Here is a 21,164-nt window from a genome sequence, read left to right as displayed (position 1 = left end):
TTTCACCCAGAGAGTGGTCAGTATATGGAATGAGTTATCAGAGAGAATGGTTGAGGCAGGCACATAAACAACATTTAAAAGGTACTTGGATTGGTACATGAATCGAGGAGATTCAGAATCAGAATTATAATCAGGTTTATTATCACTAACATGTGTTGTTTTGCTGCTGTGCTGCAGTGAAAAGCATTTTAAAAATTACAGTAAGTTACAATAAGAAATACATTTTAAAAATACATAAATAATGCAAAACGGGAAAAATTTCGAGGCGGTGTTCACGGGCCATGAACAATCAAAAAGGTGCAGGGAAAGACGGTCCTACATGGCTCAGAGTGCATCGAAGCTGGTGAATCCGATGTCTGTACGATGATTTAAGCACCGGGCTAGATTGAAAAGGTCAGGTTATCGGGGATGGCCAGTTCAGTTCACTGCTCCACTCTGCAGTGAATTAAGGTCTGGGGACAGACTCTCTGCGGGCTTCAGTCCAGAAGCACTATTTGCTTGTGTTTATTGTTAACATAATTCTTTTTTCTCAGCAGATTGGGGGTTTAATGGTCCTTTTTTATGGCTTTTATTTGGGGCTTCTTTGTTTCGTGGCTGCCTGTTAGAAGACAAATCTCACGGTTCTATAATATTTACATACTTTGATTATAAATGTACTTTGAATTTGGAATGTGTACCATTTAGTCCTTCAGAAGGATGTTAGCCAAACAAGTTAAGTCCTGTTGAAAGGTCTCGGCCCGAAACGTCGACTGTGCTCTTTTCCATAGATGCTGCCTGGCCTGCTGAGTTCCTCCTGACATTTTGTGTGTGTTGCCAGGGTTAGCGCAATGTTTTACACCGCCAGTGACCAGCAATTGGGTTTTGATTCCCTTTGTAGTCTGTAAGGAGCTCGTGTCTTCTCCCCATGAGGGTGTGGGCTTCCGCTGGGTGCTCCAGTTTCCACTGACATTCCAAATATGGCTGCCGGCATGCTACATCTGCGGCAGAAGCACGGTAATGTTTGCGGGCTGCCCTCCACACATCCTCATTGATGCAAGTGGCAGGTTGAGGCCACCTTTGACCAATCTTGGTCAAATGGCGGTCAACGGGAAACGGTGGAAACCTGCCACGGGTTTATGCAGAGAGGACAAGCTGACATTACTGAATCACATCCCTCCCTCAAGGGGCTCAAAGTATTCCCGTCTCTTTAAAGTTAAAGTCTGTTAAAGTTAAAGTTAATGCCGGTACCCATTTTCAGCTGGGTGGACTGGAGCAGTGTGTGGTTAAGTGCCTTGCTCAAGGACATAACACGCTGCCTCGCCTGGGGTTCGAACTCACAACCTTCAGATCGCTAGTGCAACGCCTTAACCACTTGGCCATGCGTCACTCCTGTCTTTTTATCATACACAACTATAGCTGACCTACTTCCAGTGTGCAATATTTAGACTACAGAATCCAGAATGCACATTTATTGTCAGGAAGAAATAATACATGCAAACAGCCAGCAGGGTTCAACGAAAGCCACACAAGGATGTTTTACACAAAAGGAAGCAGCAAAGAAAAATGATCGAAATTATAACAGGAACTACTGGAGATGTTAAGTAGGGCCACCAGTCAGTAAAGATTTAACTTGGAAAGAAAACTGTTTTACAACCACAGCCAACTCCCAGAGGAGACTGTTCAGATATGTCCTGCAACGTGGCAATTTGTTTCCTATTATTCTTCGATTTCCTTCTACTCTCTTTATTGCTGTTTTCTGAGCAGTTTGATGCGGACTGGGGCACTTCAGGGAAGAATGCTTTGCCCTGCGGCCTGCAGTGGGCTCGCGGTGTGACACAGAACTGAATGCGACTGGACTTTCGGTTTGATGCCTGATATTCTACGTGTTGTCTGCTTGCTTTTTGCCATTTGTGCATTTTGTCCTTTTTTTTCCGAGGCATTGTGAGTTTGATGTTTCCTTGAACAGATTCCACGGTGCTTCTTTGTTTCGTGCCTGCTTGCGGGAGGACGAACCACAGAGTTGTATTCCGTATACAAACCTTGCGAATAAATGTACTTCGAATATTTTATTTCATTTAAACTCACTTTTGTTTAGGCAGCACTAACTTTTTCATCTGACAGAACATCTATACCACAAAATGCTAATTAAAATAAAAACTGAAAATTCTGGAACTACTCAGGCCACATTCGTAGAGAAGGAAACTTGGCCAATATCAATGGCTCTTTATCAGAACTAGAAATGTGTAAGGAGGTAGATATTGTGCTGCACAGTGAACAAGTGAGGTAAACTACGGTGCACATGACATAACCAGTTTTGGTGTTGTCCAAGATGGGCTGAAGGATGCTTGGTGATCATTGCTTCTCTGCCTGGAAGGTATAGACAGAGGCTGCAGTAGGCTTCTGGTCAAAAAAAGGGAAAGGAAAGGTATCTTGGGTGAGCAAGGTAAATTGAATTGTTGGTGGGGTGGAGATATGTCTCTATCAAAGGAGGTGTAAGGCACTCCTTCCCTCCGCTAGCCTGCAGGTCACCCTTGGGCAAGATGTAGCACCTGCTTTGCCCCTGATCAGGGTCACCTGAAGCCATGGGAGCAGGTGGTGGATGGTCGTTTGAGCGGCTGGTGTACATCACAAGCTTTGACCACTTGTGACCACTGATGCCAGGCAGAGGATATCGGAAGGGGATTGATAATGGCTGGGATCACCTTAGTTGTAAAGACACTGCCGGAAGAAGGTAATGACAAACCACTTCTGTAGAAAAATTTGCCAAGAACAATCATGGTCACGGAAAGATCATGATCACCTATGTCATTCGACACAGCACATATCGAACAAACGAAGGTAAATGAAAGAGAGAGAAATCCTGTTGGAGAGGAGCAGAGCTTAAAGTCACAGAGAGAGACAGAACAGAAACAGGTTCTTCAGCCCATTTAGTCTGTGCTGACTGTCAGTCTCCAGTTTAAAATAAATCTACATCAACGCTCTATTTTATTCTCTTCACACTCGCAACAGCTCCCCCTAGGGGAGGGAGGCTGACGTGAGAAGCTGAGAGGTAATAGGTGGAAAAGGTAAAGGGCTGGAGAAGAGGGAATCTGATTGGAAAGGTGAGTGGACTAAGAAGGGGGAGGGACACCAGGGGGAGGTGGTAAGCAGGTGAGGAAAAAAGAAGTGGTAAGAGGAGAGCCAGAGTGAGGAGTTGAAGAAGTGGGAAGGGAGTGGGGGAAAATCACCAGTAGTTAGAAAAGTCAATGTTCATGGACCAGTCCTTTACCTTATCCACCATTACTTCCAAACTTCTTACTTCACTTCCCCCCCTCCCCACCTACCTGGCTTCACCTATCACTTGGCTTGTACTCCTTTACCCCCAGTCTTCTTGTTCTGGCATTTTCCTCTTCCTTCCCCATCCCTGATGATGGGTCTTCACCCGAAACGTTAACTGTTCATTCATTTCCATACGTGCTGCCTGACCTGCTGAGCTCCTCCAGCTTCTTGTGTGTGTTGCTTCGCATTTCCAGCACCTGCAGAATCTCTTGTCTTTATGTCTCTCCTCAGCCTTCTTCCCACAAGGGAAAAAGTCCCAGCCTATCCAGTGCCCCATGACGTCAAATCTCCAGCTCCGGTAACATCCTCGTTAAAATTTTCTACACCCTTTCCAGGTTAATGACAACTGTTAGGGTGTAATCTGGAGTTAGAGTATAGAGTAAATATTAATTTCAGGGGCAACCAGTCTTCAGATTTGAATGTGGGTTGTAGACTAAATTTAAAATGCAGTTCTGAGCAAAAGTTTCACTGGAGCTGCAGATTGGGGCTGATTACAAACCAGGAAATACCCACTCACATGATGTCTGCATTTTCACGAATCCAGAGAGACTGTCAGTGGGGATTAGCATTCACTTCGGGTGTCTGAGGTGTGGGCTTGAAGAAGGATGTGTTTGAAAACTATACGCAATTCAAAGGAAGCATTGTAGACACATTGTATCATGTAATATTGGGACAAGCAAGCCTCCTGTGCCAAGAGTGTCTCAACATGATGCCTGCTGCTCATTTTGTTGAATAAAACCCATCTATATCCATGAGCTTCAGTGCCCCTCCAGTGATTTGTTCATGTCACAACATCCTTGTTTGGTAACTACACCTGTACAGAATACTCCAAGTGTAATCTCACCAACGCATTGTGACTTCCAACTCCTGGACTTAATGCCCTCGTCAATGAAGGCAAACGGAACACACACATTCTTTGCCACCATCTACCACTGATCCCCGATATCCTGAGAAATGGTCACAACAGAATCTAACATATCAACGTACTTTGTTCTTAACAGACAAGAATCCGAATTACTGGAGCAGCCATTCAGCCTATACAGTCCATGCTTGCCCCTTGTTGGAAAATCTCAATTCCATGTTCTTTCTCCACAAAATGATTCCATCATTCAGAACCGATCTAATTCCCTTTCAAAGGCCCCGATTCTTTCTGTTCTCATCATCCCTTCAAATTCTGGTTTCTAACCATCCGTATGAAGAGAAAAAAAATGTACTCACATCACTGCCGTACCTTTTTTGTTTATGATGTCAAGACTGTGCCTGTGGTTTCATCCAGTAGAGTTCTGCTGTTCCTTTGTGAAGTGCCTTATCCGTATTTCAAACTGAAGGGCCAGTATCACAGCCGCCCTCACTGATATTTCGCCTGCTTCATGAATATTAAAACCAAACTTAGCTCTCAATGAACACTGCTCAAACTATCTCTAAATCCTGCACCTCGGAAACTGGTCAGCCCACAAGCATTTGGCTTATATTATATTTATACCCTTCGCTGGTAATTTCATCCCCGCCCACTATGAACCTCCCTCTGTTTTGCTTTAAGAATCTTCAAAGACACACAATTGCTTTGAGCAAACACCCTGGTAATATCCTGCCTGGTTCACCAGCAGTTTTCCTGAAGGAAGCCACAAGAATCTTTGGAATAAATCAAGAGTCGACATAAATGCAAGTTGTCGCCGCGGTTCTTCATCAAGTTCGCGATGCTACTCGTAAATAGCCGTGGGCTCAAATCCGCCACTCGGCGGATAATGGTGGCCTGGCAACCACTAACGACCGGTCTGTGACAGAAAGGAAATTTTTAGCAATGTGGAGAAAATAGGCAAGCCTACACGTGAACACAACAGATTGCTTCAAAAAAAAATAGAAGCAAGAATACGCTATTCAGCCTATTTGGCAAGATCATATCTGATCAGCAACTTTATTTTATTGATGCATTCAGAGATACAGTGTGGAACACGCCCTCCTGGCCCAATGAGCCACAATGCACAGCAACCTACTTATTTAACCCTAGCATAACCACAGGACAATTTACAACGACCAATTAACCTAATAACCAGTACGTCTTTGGAATGTGGGAGGAAGCTGGAGCAGCTGGAGGAAACCCGTGCACTCATGGAAAGAACATACAGATTTCCAAACCGCGTACAGAATTGACCTCTGAACTACTACGTCCCACGCTGTAACAGTGTTGCACTCACGGCTAAGCTACCGAGTCAGTGCTACGCCCCGCATCTCTTGACTCCCACGTATCAAAGAAATCACAACAGGAGGAAAAGGTGAAATACGAGGGCAAGGTAGCCAGCAATATCAGAGAAGGTACCAAAAGTTTTTTCACCCATATAAAGAATAAAAAAAGAGGCGAGAGTAGATATCGGACTGCTAAAAGATTATGGTGGAGAGGTACACCGCAAGAACATAAGTTACAAGAGCAGAATTAGGCCATTTGACTGATCCATTTCCCTCTCAGCCCTAATCTCCTGCCTTCTCCCCGTATCCCGTCATACTCTTGACCAAATAAGAATCTATCAACCTCTGCCTTATAGATACCCAATGACTTGACCTCCACAGCCACCTGTGTCATCCAATTCCACAGATTCGCTAGTCTCTGGCTAAAGAATTTCCTCCTCATCGCCATTCTAAATAGACACCCCTCTATTCTGAGGCTGTATCCTCTGTTTTTAGACTCCTTAGGAAACATCCTCGCCACGTCCACTCTATCAAGGGCTTTCAACATTCGTTAGGTTTCAATGAGATTCTCCCCTCATTCTTCTGAATTCCAGTGAGTACAAGCACAGAGCCACCAAATGCTCCTCTTTAAGCCTTTCAATCCCAGAATCATTTTCATGAACTTCCTTTGAACCCTCTCCAACGTCAGCACGTCCTTTCTCAGATGAGGGGCCCAAAACTACGCACTATACTCCAAGTGAGGCCTCACCAGTGCCTTTTAAAGCCTCAACATTATATCCTTCCTTTTATATTCTAGTGCTCTTGAAATGAAAAATAATATCGCAATTGCCTTCCTCACCACCAACTCAACCTGCAAACTAATCTTGAGGAAATCCAGCAAGAGAACTCACAAGTCTCTTTGCATTTTTGAATTTTCTTCCCATTTAGAAAATAGTTTACGCTTTTATTTCTTTTACCACAGAGCATGACCATATACTTCCTGACACTGTATTCCATCTGTCACTTCTTTGCCCGTTCTCTTAATCTGTTTAAGTCCTTCGGTAGCCTCTCAAAACTGCCTAACCCTCTGCCTATCTTTGCATCATCCACAAACTTGGCCACAAAGTAATGGGGGACAAACTGATTTAGTATTTTGCATTAGTCTTCATTGAGGAAGAGACACTAGCAGAATCCTGGAAGTTCAAGAGTGTCAGGAGTCAGAAGTAAGTGAAGTTGCCATTACTGAGCAGAAGGTGCTTTTGAAACTTCTTCCCTGGGCAGAGAATTTCACAGATACTTCCACTATTCTCTGGGAAAAGAAGTTTCTCTTCATCTCCATCCTAAATTTACTCCCCCAAATCTTGATGCTATGTCCCCTAGTTCTAGTCTCACCTACCAGTGGAAACAACTTTCCTGCCTCTATCTCACCTATCCTTTCCATAACATTACATGTTTCTATAAGATCTCCTCTCGTTCTTCTGAATTGCAGAATCAGGCAAGTGAATCTTTTCTCATGGGCTAAACCCCCCCCCCCCCCCCACATCTCCGGAAAAAAACTAGGTGAGCCTCCTCTGCACAGCTTCCAAAGAGAGTGAATCTTTCCTCAAGTAAGTAGACAAGAAATGCATGCAGCGATCCATTTGTGGCAGCGTGAAGAGGTGAGGGGGCTGGGGGAGCTGCAAGAGCTGGCAGCTGACAGATGGGTCCAGGTGAGAAGGGGCGATAGGCAGATGGAGGGGGTGGAAATAGGTAGGTAGGCGATAGGTGAGGCAACAAAAGGATGCAGATAATGGTGATTGGGGAACCACTTTACTTTAGGAATGAGACAAGCAGTGAATTTGGGGGCTGAAGTGGAGGTGAGGTGGTAAACACAGTTAAGTCACTCAAAGGATAGGCCCTTCAGCCCACAACGTTGTGCCAACTTTTTAACCTATTTCAAGATTAATCTAACTTTTTCCTCCTATGTAGGCCTACATTTTTTGTTTAACCATGTGCCTATCTAAGAGTCTCTTACATGCCCCTAATGTATCTGCCTCTACTACCAACACTGTCAGGGCACTTAATTTAGCTACCCCCCCATGTAAAAATCCTACCTCTGACATCTACCCCCTCATACCTTAAAATTTATTCTGTCTTGTATCAGCCATTGCCGCCCTGGGAAAAAGTCTCTGGCTGTCCACTCAAAACATGCCTCTTATCATCTCGTACACCTCTACCAAGCCATCTCTCATTGTCCTTTGCTCCAGAGAGAAAAGCCCTAGCTTGCTCAACCTATCCTCATGCTCTCTAATCCGGACAGCATCCTGGTAAATCTCCTCTGCGCCATCCCCGAAGCTTCCACATCCTTCCAATAATGTGTAGGCCAGTATGGAATACCGTACTCCAAGTGCACTCGAATCAGAGTTTTATAGAATGTTACTTCGCAGTTGTTCACACCTGTTATTTCCCAGCCAGCCACCCCTTCCCATCAGGGAGTGTGGGGGCCAGTGTCATGCCCCAGTTGTGATGTGGGGTTACTCGCCTCAGAAACACGTCAGGACAACCAACCTTACTTCTGATAGACCATGATCTTTCATCATCATGAAGCCAACGAGTATTCTTGGTGGCCAAACATTTTAGTTCCCATTCCCATTCTGACATGTCGATCCATGGCCTCCTCTTGCCCCAAAAAGAAGTCACTCTTGGGGTGGAGGAGCAATACCTCGTATTCCATCTGGGTAGCCTCCAACCTGATTGCATGAGTATCGATTTCTCCTTCCGGTAAAAACATTTTTCCCTCCCGCTCCCCTCTTCTTCTATTCCCCACACTAGCCTCTTACCTCTTCTCACACACCTATCACCTCACTCTGGATCCCCTCTTCCTTCCCTCTCTCCTGTCAGATTCCTTCCTCTCCAGCCGTTTACCTTTCCTACCCACCTGGCTTCACCTATCACCTTCCAGCTAGCCTCTTCCCCTCCTCCAACCTTTTTATTCTGGCATCTTCTCCCTTCTTTTCCAGTCCTGAAGGGTCTCGGCCTGAAACATCGACTGTTTATTCACTTCCATGGATGCTGCCGGACCTGCTGTGTTCCTCCAGCACTCTGCGTGTGTGTTGCTATAGATTTATTTATCACACATACATGGGAACGTTCAGTTTGTGTCAAATAGGAGAGGATTGTGCTGAGTTGCTGACAAGTGTCTCCATGCTACTTACACCAGTACAGCATGCCCACAACTCACTGACCTTAGCCTCAAGGCTTTGGACTGTGGGAGGAAACCAGAGCACCCGGAGGAAACCCACGCGGTCACGGGGAGAACATACAAACTCCCCACAGACAGTGGCAGGAGTCGAACCCTGATTTTGCCAGCACCTTAACGACATTATGCTAACCACTATGCTACTGTGCTGTCCAATTCTTTAGCATATTTCATCTCCCCAAACATCCCTTTCCCTCAATGGATGAAGCCTGGCCAGGTGAAGTATCTCGACCGAAAATATCAACTGCCCATTTCCCTCCACAGATGCTGCCCAACCTACACGCTCAAAATGCTGGAGGAACTCAGCAGGTCAGGCAGCATCCATGGAAATGAATAAACGGTTGACCCAAAACTCTCAACCCAAAAGGCCCGGTGTCTCTTCATTTCCACAGACGCTACCTGACCTGCTGAGCTCCTCCAGCATTTTGTGTGTGTTGCTTTGGATTTCCAGCATCTGAAGGATTTCTCATGTTTAAAACATTCACCTCACTTTTATCTCTTTGGACGCTTGCTTCAACAGCAACTGGAATTTATACAGTTAAAAAGATACAATGAGCTTTAAGAGCTTATAGCTTCAATTCTGACACACTTTTAGCTACGTACTGACAACAGACTCAGTGCCTACAGATGCAATGCAAACAAAATTAAAGTTTACACTGCCAGGAACTCCTGCCTATTATATTTGCCACCGTAAATCATAGGTTCTTTGGGAAAAGATAAATTACCGGATGAAACAAATTAAAGCTGATTATAGATTTGCAAGACCAGCTTGGTTTGCAAGCAATTTCTGAATTACACTGTAGCACAAAGATAAAAGGAGACAAAAATTTGCTTACAATCCATTGCCAACAACAGAGGCACGTTGACTTACAGTGGCTCTGATTTCAACTACATCTGAGTTCAGGATTCTGGTCCTAACTTACAGTCGCCTCTCAGAAGGTAGTTGTGACCTGCTTTCCTGAATCACTGCTGTCCTTCGGGTGTCGGCTCCCTCACAGTGCCGATGGGTGGAGCTTTCCAGGACTGGGACTCAGGGATCTGGGCCCATCGTATCGACACAATTACAAAGAAGGCACGACAATAAACTTTCAACTGCACAGGATCGAAAGAAGCTGCAGAAGATCATGAGCTCAGTCAACTCCGTCATGGGCAATAGCCTCCATAGTATCCAGGCCACCTGATCATTGCTACCATCAGGGAGGGGTACAGGAGCCTGAAGACACACACACACTGGAAGATTCAGAAACAGCTTCTTCCCCTCTGCCATCAGATTTATGAATGGACATTGAACCCATGAACACTACCTCACTACTTTTTTGCACTACTTACTTATTTCAGCTTTTATGATTATGTATTGCAATATACAGCAGCCACAAAACAAAGAATTTCATGACATATGCCAGTGATATTAAACCTGATTTCAAACAAAGAATGCCGAAGTGATTCCATGTCAGAGAACATCAAGGAAGAGGCTACACAGTACCACACCCAGATAACTAGACTCAACAGTTCTCCCCTAAGCTGTCAGGCTGATTTACTTCTCAACCCACCCACCTCGTGTCACTTTACGTGCACACAATCTATTTATGTATATCACAGTTACTTGTACAGTCGGCCCCCCCTTATCCGCGGGGGATTGGTTCCAGGACCCCCGGCGGATACCAAAAAATGCGAATGCTCAAGTTCCTTATTTAACCTTGTCTCAGTGCGGTGGTCTTTCGGACCCAGCGGAACTCCGGACCTTATTTAACCTGTCTCAGTCCGGAGGACTTTAGGGCCCGGCACAACTCTGAATCCGCAGTGTTTCTGTTCATGCAGATAATCACGATCACAACTGAAAATAAAGTGGAAGTATAAAGCGATAGGAAAGAGGTGAAACGCCATCGGTCATTGGAAAAGCATTAGGCTACAGTCGGTCAACGATCGGAACAATTTTAATGGAGCATGTGAAAGGCCCTGCCCCAATGAAAGCTACAATTATTACTAAGCAACGCAGTGGTTTAATTATTGAAATACATACGTTTCTTAAGTGTTTTATATGCATAGAAAGGTAAAATATATACTATATACTAAGACAAACATTTGACTAACTGACGCTACATAATACCGGATGTACCTGTTCTGACTTCAAATCCTACTTAAAGGCTGACTCAGGAACGGAACTCGTTCATAACCCACGGACTGCTTGTATTTAAATCGTCTCTAGATTACTTATAATGCCTAATACAATTTAAATGCTATGTAAATAGTTGTTATACTGTATTGTTTAGGGAATAATAACAAGAAAAAATAGTCTGTACATGCTCAAACAACAAGTGCTGGAGAGAGAACTTCTGGGTTTTCCCGATCCGCGATTGGTTGAATCCGCGCACGCGGGACCCGCGGATAAGGAGGGCCGACTGTACGTTGTGTTTCATTGGATTGCTTTTAGATTTATATTTATTGTGGTTTTTTTGTAGTTTTTACCTTGTATTCTTTATGCTTATTGTGTTTTGTTAACACTGTTAGAGTATGTACCCCTTACTAATCAAGAACCTATCAGGCTCTGCTTTAAATATACCCAATGACTTGGCCTCCACAGCCATCTGTGGCAATGAATTCCACAGATTCACAACCCTCCGGCTTAAGAAATTCCTTCTCATCTCAGTTCTGAAGAGACATCCTTGTGTGCTGAGGCTGTGCCCTCTGGTCCTGCATTCTCTCTCTATTGGAAACACGCTCTGCAACTCCACTCGCTCTAGGCCTTTCAATGTTCAATAGGCTTCAGTGAGAACTCTCTCTCGTTCTTCTAAACTTCAGCGAGTACAGGCCCAGAGCCATCAAACGCTCCTCACACATTAACCCTTTCATCTCCAGGATAATTCTCGTGGACCTCCTCTGGACTCCCTCCAATACAAAAAGCCCAGTGTTGCTTGAGATCAGAATGGTAACAGGTACACAGAGGTGTACAAAACAGGTGTCTGGTGTTTCTTACAACCCATAATCCCCAATGCACTCCCCATACTGTGGCCAGTGCAGATAACGTACTTCACTGAATTTCATGAAAGAAAGGGCTTCTAACTCAGACAGGAATGCTACCAACTAATCTGCACACACAATCCCCTTCCTTTTCATCCTTCAGTAGGATTGCCATCTCAAGTTTTAATTAAAGCTCCTGTAAAGGTACCTTCATTGACAGCTTCTTTTTAGCTGTTTACTTGAAAACAAAACCTTTACATCTCACTTTTGGTCTTACCCAAACTGTGGGCCAGTTGTTACACATTCACACCCCCATTAATAACATTCCACTATTTTGAAAATGTCCCACTTAAATCCTCCCTAATCCTGAAATTGCACCTCTGGCTTTTCATGTCAGATTATAACAGCATTCTCTCATCCCAAGAATATACATTTCATCGACGTGACACAAGTACACACACTAATAGCAATTTCTACACAGTTTAACCATTATTTTTAACATCTAGTTACCAAATCCTTCCATTTCGGTTATAAACATGTCTGGAACTAAAGCATGTCTCCTCCTATTCCTTCATGATTAAGAGAATTTCCACCCATGATTACCTTGGGTCTGCAGACTGTATCCCTGTATCCCTTCAATAATTTGTTATATTTTCATTTTAAATCTCTCTCAGTGCACCACCTTTATTCACCACAGAGTCATAGTTCAAAGCATAAGTCAGCATATACAACTCTGAGATTTCATTTTCTTGCAGACATACTCAATAAATCCATAATAGAATCAGCAGAAGACCGCACCAACTGGACGTTCAACCAGTTTGCAAAAGACACAGAGCAGGAACAACCCCATCAACCCACCTAGTCTGTGCTGAATTATTATTCTGCCTAGTGCCATCGTCCTGCACCTTCACCATACCCCTCTCACACAAGTACCTATCCAAAGCTCACTGAAGGATCGAAACACGTAGTGAGATGCGTCGATCGCATCGAGGGTGGGTGTCACCGTGCTTCTGGCATCACCATGGCGTGCCCGCAAAGTACTCACCCCAACTCGTATATCTTTGGAATGTCGGGGGGAGCTGGAGCACCCGGAGGAAACCCACGCGGTCACACGGAAAATGCAGAGACTCCTTACAGGTGGCAGCGGGGACTGAACCAGATCTTACAACTGGCGTTGCAAAGTGTTATGCTGCTGTGCCGGCCAACCCCTTACTCTCTGTCTATGTCTAGCTTTCAGACTGGTGTGAATGAGGCTTCAGAAAATACATGCCACGTACTATCGTCTCATGACAGTGATTCCCATATTCTGTCATCCCTTACCTTCTTTTTCCACAACTTGACGCGAGCCCATTCTCACCATTACATTCTGAGTCCCGGACTACTTTTATTAAACGGAGAATGGGAGGTCAGCAATCGAAATTAGAGAAGTAATGAGCTAATCCTCGAGCTGAAGAACACTCATCACTCCTTTTCCTTGCTTTTCTGCTCTTAACCACCCTGCTTCTTACCACCTGTATAATAATTGCCTCATGACACAAGGTAATGAAAGTCTTCTGAAGTCTAAATAAACTACTTTCACTGCAATACTGACAGGTGCATAAGTTTCTCAACCCCCCTCCGTCTGTTTGACTTTTTCTTACTTTAATAATACTAATTACATCCAACGGAACGGGGCTTGCCTGAAGCACTGCTATTTGTAAGTACAAGGGATTCTGCAGATGCTGGAAATCCAGAGTAACACACACACACTGGAGGAACTCAGTAGGTCAGGCAGCATCTGTGAAAAGCAGAGATTCCTAACTTTTTTTTCATGCCATGGACCAATACCATTAAGGAAGGGATCTGTGTACCCCAGGTTGGGAATAAAGGATCAGCATTTCAGGTTGAAACCCTTCATTAGGGCTCGTGGTCAGGTCTTGATGAAAGGTCTCAGCCCAAAACGATGCCATTGAAGCTGCCTAACCTGCTGAGTTCCTCCAGCACTATGTGCGCGTTACTTTTCTTAAGTGCTATCTTCTCGGTGTGCTTATTAAACCAATACTGAATGAATAAGACAAGCACTTGATTCGAAACTACTATAAATCTATAACAACCCACACAAAATGCTGGAGGAACTCAGCAGGTCAGGTAGCTTCTTCAGCGGGGAAAAAGCATTTCGGGCTGAGATGTTTGTACCAGGAATGGTCATTTTTGAGCTTTCTGCCTAGCTCCCCTTTTTCTTCCATTTGTCTACATCCTGGCTTGTTAGCCAAGCTGCATCGCCATCCGGTATGGGAACAGCAGAGCATCGGACCGCAAGCTTCCTCCGACAGAGCTGATTCTAGGGGGTTAACAACATGCATTTGACTGTTCTCCCTCCCACGATGAGCCTTCAGATTCACTGCACATTTAGCGGGATTGAGCTTCAAAGGCACTTAAGTACCTGAACGATATTAGCTGATATCCAAATGTGCAGCTTCCGAGAGCTGTGTTTGAGATCACAGTACGTTACAGGGGGAGACACACGCACACAAAATGATGGAGGAAGTCAGTAGGTCGGGCAGCATCTACGGAGGGGAATAAATAGTCGCTGTTTCGGGCTGAGTCACTTCACCAGGAACTGGATAGGAAGAGAGCGGAAGCCAGGGAAAGAATATGGAGGGTAGGAGAGGAGAACAAGATGGCAGGTGAAAGGTCAGGGAGAGGTGGCTCATTATCACCCTAATCACCTGCTGAAGGCCTTGGCCTGAAATGCTGATTGTTCACTTCTATCCACAGATGCTTCCTGACCAGCCGAGTTCTTCCCCGCTTTTTGTTTTGCTTCAGATTTCAGCATCTGTAGCCTAGTGTCTGTAACCCTTACCCACAGGCTGGTATATGTCTAGGGGAAAAAGGAGATCCAGCCACTCTCCAACCCACCTCCCGTACACGCAGGTGCTGTGAGAATCGAGTTTACGCCTCGAGCCCGCCAACAGTATCAAATCCACAACAAATACCGTTATGAAATACACTTTAAAGAGTTTACTAAAATTAAAAAGAGTAGATGGGGTGGGTCAGGGGGTGGTCAGGGTGGCCAGGGGGTGGGTCGCCTCAGGCTCGCTCAGCTCGTTCTCGTCTAGGGGGAGCAGCCTTCGGCCCCGCCAAACTGGGTAATCAGCTGGTGTGGATGCTGTGTGATGTCCCCGCCTCACCCAAAAACAGATAGTACATCATATGCGACTAAATGAGTACAATCTATAAAGGTTACTATAACTAAGTGATTAATAACGATACAGTATATATGAAGAGAAAATTAAAGAAAAGGCGCCAAACTTATCAAAGTCCAAACCACTTTGTGCACAGCCGTTGGAGCTCAATTACTGAAGTCTTCTGGCCACCATTCTATCCCCTCCGAACTCCGACTCGCAGCTCAGGACCCTCCGAACTCCTCGACTCTCCAAACAGCTCAGGACCCTCCGAGTGGTCAACCAAGCACATCTAGCTTCATCCCCCCCCCCTCCTCGGAGAATCTCCCGGCCTCGGACCCCCCTTTGGGGTCCGATCCTCGCCCAGCTTAGAGCATTGCGTCCTCTCTCTCGACCCCCTCGCGCCGATCTGCCCAAAAGCCCGTCAACAAAAGCTTACAGACTCAGAAGAAAGAACATTAATCCCCATTTGGTTTACAAAGGAATACCATTCTCGTTATCAGTAAATTAGCATTCCTGCTAGTTAACAAAAAAGAAGAAACCCTCTTTACATGTCTTTCTTAATAATTGAAAGATCAATGGAAATAGTAACTTCCAGTAATTTCTCCCTCCTCCCCCCCCCCCCCCCCCCCCCCCGGTTCGGGCTCCCCTCTCACCCTTTCTCCTCACCTGCCCATCATCTCCCTCTGGATCTCCTCTGCCATCCCGTTCTCCCATGGCCCACTATCCTCTCCTATCAGATGCCTTTTTCTTCAGCTCTTTACAGTATCCACCTATCATCTCCCAGCTTCTTACTTCATCCCCTGCCGACTTGTACTCCTTCCCCTCCCCCTGCCTTTTTATTCTGGTTTCTTCCCCCCTTCCTTTCTAGTCCTGATGAAAAGTCTTAGCCTGAAATGTTGACTGTCTATTCTCCTCCATAGATGCTGCCGGACTTGCTGTGTTTCTCCAGCATTTTGAGTGTGTTGCTCAAGATTTCCAGCATCTGCAGAAACCCGTGTGTTTATCTTTCAAGGGACAGCCTCTCGAACCATTATGTCTGTGCTGGTTCATGTAAAGAACAGTCCTTTGCTTGTGCCCTTATGTCCCTGCAATACATTCCTTGTTGAGGATTTCTCCAATTGCTTTCTGAAGGAATAAACTCTTCTCAGGCTTCGAGCTGGAGATAGGTTTCAATTATAACCAACGTTTCAATGACAAACTCTGCCACCTTCTTCAGAGATGATGCCTGGACATGTCTAGTCTGGTGGTATTTATATCCCTGTAGTATGTCCCCCCGATTGGTTAGGCTGCATCCAATCAGGTTTCTGCTCTCCCACCTTGTTTATAATCAAATTCCAGTTCTTACTTAGAGCAGGACCTTCATCTTTGTTAAAATCGATATCTGTTGGTTGTAATCGCTACCTGTACCCAGCTGGAAGCCTGAGAGGAGTTTATTTGTCATGTATGCCAGGAAAGCACTAGATCCTTTTTTGCTACAAAAGAATTTGCAATCCTTATCCCAATGCCACAAGAAAGCTTCTGCCTCTGTTTTTACACTTTATTCTGTATTGTTATTATTTTACATTGTCCCAGCAAGATGAACTTTCCACTGTATATTGGGTACATGTGACAAAAAGAAACCTATATCAAACTAACACAGTCACAACTCTGTGTGAAAAGCTGTGCACCTTGTAATCTATGGCAAACAACCCCAAAGCTTTATCATTCTTTCAAGGCATCCCAAAACACTTCATGGCCATCAAGGTCCCATAAACAGACCCGAGGACAATGACCATGGAAGTCAACTTTATTACAGGTCCACTCCAGGTTACGAACGCCTGACGTGAGATCAGGCATTTAGCAGACTAGGGGGCTGGACTTCCTGGCTGGGGCAGCCCCTGCCCACTGGGAACTCCACGGCTTAATTACCCACTTGCGAATGGCGCGGGTTATGGACAGTTCTCAGGATCGAAACTCTGCTGTAGCCTGGGGAAGACATTTATTTTGGAGCAAAGAGTTGATGCTTTGTGAGAATGCCAAGGAAAAACTTACATTTTCCCTCTTGAACAGAGTCATGGGAGAATTTATCAATGGTCTAAACGACTCAGTGGGAACATGACACCTCCGAGGATATAGCAAACCCACAACACTCCACTGGGCTGTTAGTCTTGACCTTCCGCGTTTGAGATTCTTGAACCCACAATTACCTAACTCCTGCTTTCTCTCATAAAACCGAAGTGGTCACTCGGGGTCCCCTCCCTCCAACCTTCTCTTAAATGCATCTATACTACTCACCCCTCTGGGGACAGTTTCCTCATCCTCACCAGTCTTTGGGTAAAGAAAGTTCCTTCCAAATTCATCACTGCATTTCTTGAGGATGATCTTACATTCCAGCCTCTAGTTCCTCTCTTCCTGACAAATGGAAAAACACTCTTGTGTATCCGATATGTTAAAACATATTTTAGAGTCCTCAATTAGGTCACCCCTCAGCCTCCAACTCTCTAGAGAGATCCGCATCAACGAGATCAAACAGAGGCCGATGAGTGGAGTGTGATCATCAGCCAAGTTCCATTATATTCCAGCCAACAAATTCTGGGAAGTTCTAAACTGAGTAAAGACACCAAGCTCAATTTAAAAAAATCTTCCTTTCCACCGTTGACAGACCAGCTGATTCAAAGTGCATTTATTATCAACGAATGTGTAAATTATACAACCTTGAGATTTGTTTGCTTAACAGGCCATCGCAAAGCAAGGAACCCGAAATAACCCAATTAAAAAAATTAGGACCAACCTCCTCAGTGCCCACAGAGAAAGAGAAAATAAACAATTCATGCAAACAATGGAAATGAGCAACATCAACAGCCATCTGAACCAAACTGAATCCTTTGATCCAAATCCCCAGAGCAGCCTGGAGTAGGCCCAAAGAGACTTGTCTTTATTTTCAAAATGGCACACCCTACAAACAGCCAATCATAAATTTGGATACTACTTGGTTCCAGCTGCTGTACCTTGTGCTGTCACCACCCCTTGATCTTTCCTCTGATTGGTTTTTCACCTGGCACCATCCACCCTCCCTCCACCTTCTTGATAGGGCCCCTGCCCCCTCATTCTTCAGTCCTGACGAAGGGTCTCGACACTCTCGACTGCTCATTTCAACAGATGCTGCCCGACCTGCTGAGTTCCTCCAGTTTGTTTGTACATGCTGTACCTTGTTGGTTGGTTACACAATAGCACAGGACTTGCATGTGTTTTGCAGTTGTAGAATCAGAATCAGGTTTAATATAGCAAAGGTTGTGAAATTTGTTGTTATGTGGCAACAGTATAGTATGTAATACATAATAAAAACTAAATTACAGTAAATATATATTTAAAGTTAAATTCAATAACTAGTACAAAAAGAAAAGAAGTTGTGAGGTAGTGTTCATTCAGAAATCTGATGGCAGAGGAGTTGAAGCTACTCCTGAATCGCTGAGTGTGTGCCTTCAGGCTCCTCTATCTCCTGCCCTCTATCTCCTGCAATGAGAAGAGGGCATGTCTGTATCGATGGACACCATCATTTTGAGGCCTCGTTCCTAGTAGAGACTCTGGATGCCGGGGAGGCTGGTGCCCATGATGGAGCTGACTGAGTTTATTAAGGGGAGGGAAGGGGGAGGAGGAGGAGGAAAAAGAGAGAGGGGGGAGAGAGAGGGGGAGAGAGAGAGGGGGGGAGAGAGAGGGGGGGAGAGAGAGGGGGGGAGAGAGAGGGGGGGAGAGAGAGGGGGGGAGAGAGAGGGGGGGAGAGAGAGGGGGGGAGAGAGAGGGGGGGAGAGAGAGGGGGGGAGAGAGAGGGGGGGAGAGAGAGGGGGGGAGAGAGAGGGGGGGAGAGAGAGGGGGGGAGAGAGAGGGGGGGAGAGAGAGGGGGGGAGAGAGAGGGGGGAGAGAGAGGGGGGAGAGAGAGGGGGGAGAGAGAGGGGGGAGAGAGAGGGGGGAGAGAGAGGGGGAGAGAGAGGGGGAGAGAGGGGGGGAGAGAGAGGGGGGAGAGAGAGGGGGGAGAGAGAGGGGGAGAGAGAGGGGGGAGAGAGAGGGGGGAGAGAGAGGGGGGGAGAGAGAGGGGGGGAGAGAGGGGGGGAGAGAGGGGGGGAGAGAGGGGGGGAGAGAGAGGGGGGGAGAGAGAGGGGGGAGAGAGAGGGGGGGAGAGAGAGGGGGGAGAGAGGGGGGGGAGAGAGAGGGGGGGAGAGAGAGGGGGGGAGAGAGAGGGGGGGAGAGAGAGGGGGGAGAGAGGGGGAGAGAGAGGGGGAGAGAGAGGGGGAGAGAGAGGGGGGAGAGAGAGGGGGGAGAGAGGGGGGGAGAGAGGGGGGGAGAGAGAGGGGGGGAGAGAGAGGGGGAGAGAGAGGGGGAGGGTGAAAGAGAGGGGGAGGTGGAGAGAGAGGGAAAGAGGGAGGGAGAGGGAGAGACACACACACATACACACAGTGGTATGTCGAATACCCGGTGAACGAGTAATCTTTGGGTTACTGCAAGTCTGCATCTTTGCTGATGCTTTGCTGTAAGCTTGATTGCTCGGTATTGGGTGCCGATGCTTATTTTTGCTGGGTGGGGGGGGGGAATCGTTGCTTTGCTGCTGCTTACGTGTGGGAGGGGGGAATCGGGGGGGGCTTTGGGGTTCTAACACTTCAGTGTCATTCATTCTTTGGGCACTCTGTTTTTATGGATGTTTGCAAAGAAAAAGCATTTCAGGATGTATATTGTATACATTTCTCTGACATCAAATGCATCGTTGAAACCTGAATAAACTGTAGATGTGGGTACAGTTACAATATTTTAAGTACATGTGGATAAGTACATCATAGGAAAGGGTATGGTCACTTTGATTGAGTAAGCATGGAGGCACCTTCACGAACCTCACGGTGCCTGATGACCCTGTGATCTCAGTCTCTGAGCGCATCCTTCAGGAGGGTGGGTCCACAGAAAGCACCTGGTCCAGGTAGTTTACCTGGCTGAGTACTGAAGGCCTGTGCTAATCCACTGGCTGGAGTGTTTACAGACTCCCATACTGTAAAAGGGCTCGATGGGATAAAGCTTGGCAAATGTGTTCAGGAACCTTTCCTTAATCAGTACACAGAAGTCACAACTAGAGAGTGTGATACTAGATCTCCTGTTAGGGAATGAGACAAGGCAGGTGACAGAACTTTGTGTAGGGGATCCAGTGATCGGAATGCTATTAGTTTCAAGGTAACTACGGAAAAAGAGTAAGACCTGGTCCTCGGTTTGAGATTCTAAGTTGGCGATAGGCCAGCTTTAATGGTATCAGAAAGGACCTGGCCTTTCTCCCCCCACACTGTGAGACTAAGGCACACCCGGCCCCCATCGAGGCCTTGTCGCTAGGATAGCGAGTTGTTTACTATTTATCCATGCTGCGCACTGCATGTACTTTCAATTATATTTTATTAACATATTTGTGGTAATATTTTATTTTACGTGCTGTGTGTATTGTGGGTTCACCGTGGTCCGGAGGAACGTCGTTACATTTGGTTCTATATGTCTATAGTCAGATGACAATAAACTTGAACTTGAATTCTGAGGCACCAGTGCCCTCAAACGGACCACGGCCAATACCGTAAAGTGCTGCTTAAAATAGTCAACCATGAAGACGTGGCACATTTAAGTAATTGTGACGAGATCGTGAGAGCAGGGTAGTAAACAAAAGCTTGCGGAAAGGAGATGGTTGGTTGACTAAAGGTTAATGACTAAGTGGAAAGGATGATTATACTCCATGGATGACTGAGGAAAACATTACCAGCGTAAAAGGACCAAAGGGGCTGTGATGTCATAAAGAATCGCAGCTATTGTGTGCAGTCCTGGTTGTTGTGTCGCAGGAAGGACTTGGAGACTTTGGACTGGGTACAAAAGAGGTCACCAGGTTGCTGCTTGCATAAGAGGGTTTGAAGTAAGTAGAAACTGGACAAACTTGGGCTGCTTTCCCTGCAGTGTCAGAGGCTCCCAGAACATAGAAGATTAAACACAGAACATAAAACAGTACAGATACGTGCAGGCCCTTTGGCCCATGATGGATGTACCAAACTTTCAACGTACTCCAAGATCATAACATCATAAGCCATAGAAGCAGAAATAGACCATTTGTCAAATTGTGTCTGCTCCACCATTCCATCATGGCTGATTTATTATTCCCCTGCCTTTTCCCCATAACCTTTGACACCCTTTCTAATCAAGAACCCACCCGCCTCTGGACTCCCTGGAACCTATCCACGTCTGCTTCAAATATACCCAATGACTTGGTCTCCATAGCCATCTGTGGCAAAGAATTTCTCAGTGAACCTACAAGCTTTCAGTGACATGCTGAGGGAAAACTACCTTATTGGAGA

The 21,164-nt window shown here is 45.8% G+C and overlaps 1 protein-coding gene across 6 annotated transcripts in view; it reads right to left on the bottom strand.

The window, feature by feature from the left end:
- The window catches only part of slc45a3 (solute carrier family 45 member 3), a 176,276-nt gene that overhangs the window by 80,186 nt on the left and 74,926 nt on the right, over positions 1-21,164 (bottom strand). The window contains exon 1 of one of the 6 annotated variants that reach the window (XM_059950124.1): positions 17,098-17,214. The exons of the other annotated variants lie outside the window; for them this stretch is intronic. The gene's annotated coding sequence lies outside the window, so the exon portion shown is untranslated. Of the gene's footprint in view, positions 1-17,097; positions 17,215-21,164 lie in introns of those variants that run through there. 6 annotated transcript variants of the gene reach the window in all.

This window comes from Hypanus sabinus, chromosome 25, assembly GCF_030144855.1.
Source record: "Hypanus sabinus isolate sHypSab1 chromosome 25, sHypSab1.hap1, whole genome shotgun sequence".
Lineage (NCBI taxonomy): Eukaryota > Metazoa > Chordata > Chondrichthyes > Myliobatiformes > Dasyatidae > Hypanus > Hypanus sabinus.
Note: the sequence above shows the minus strand (reverse complement) of the source record. Positions and strands in the feature narration are given on the sequence as shown.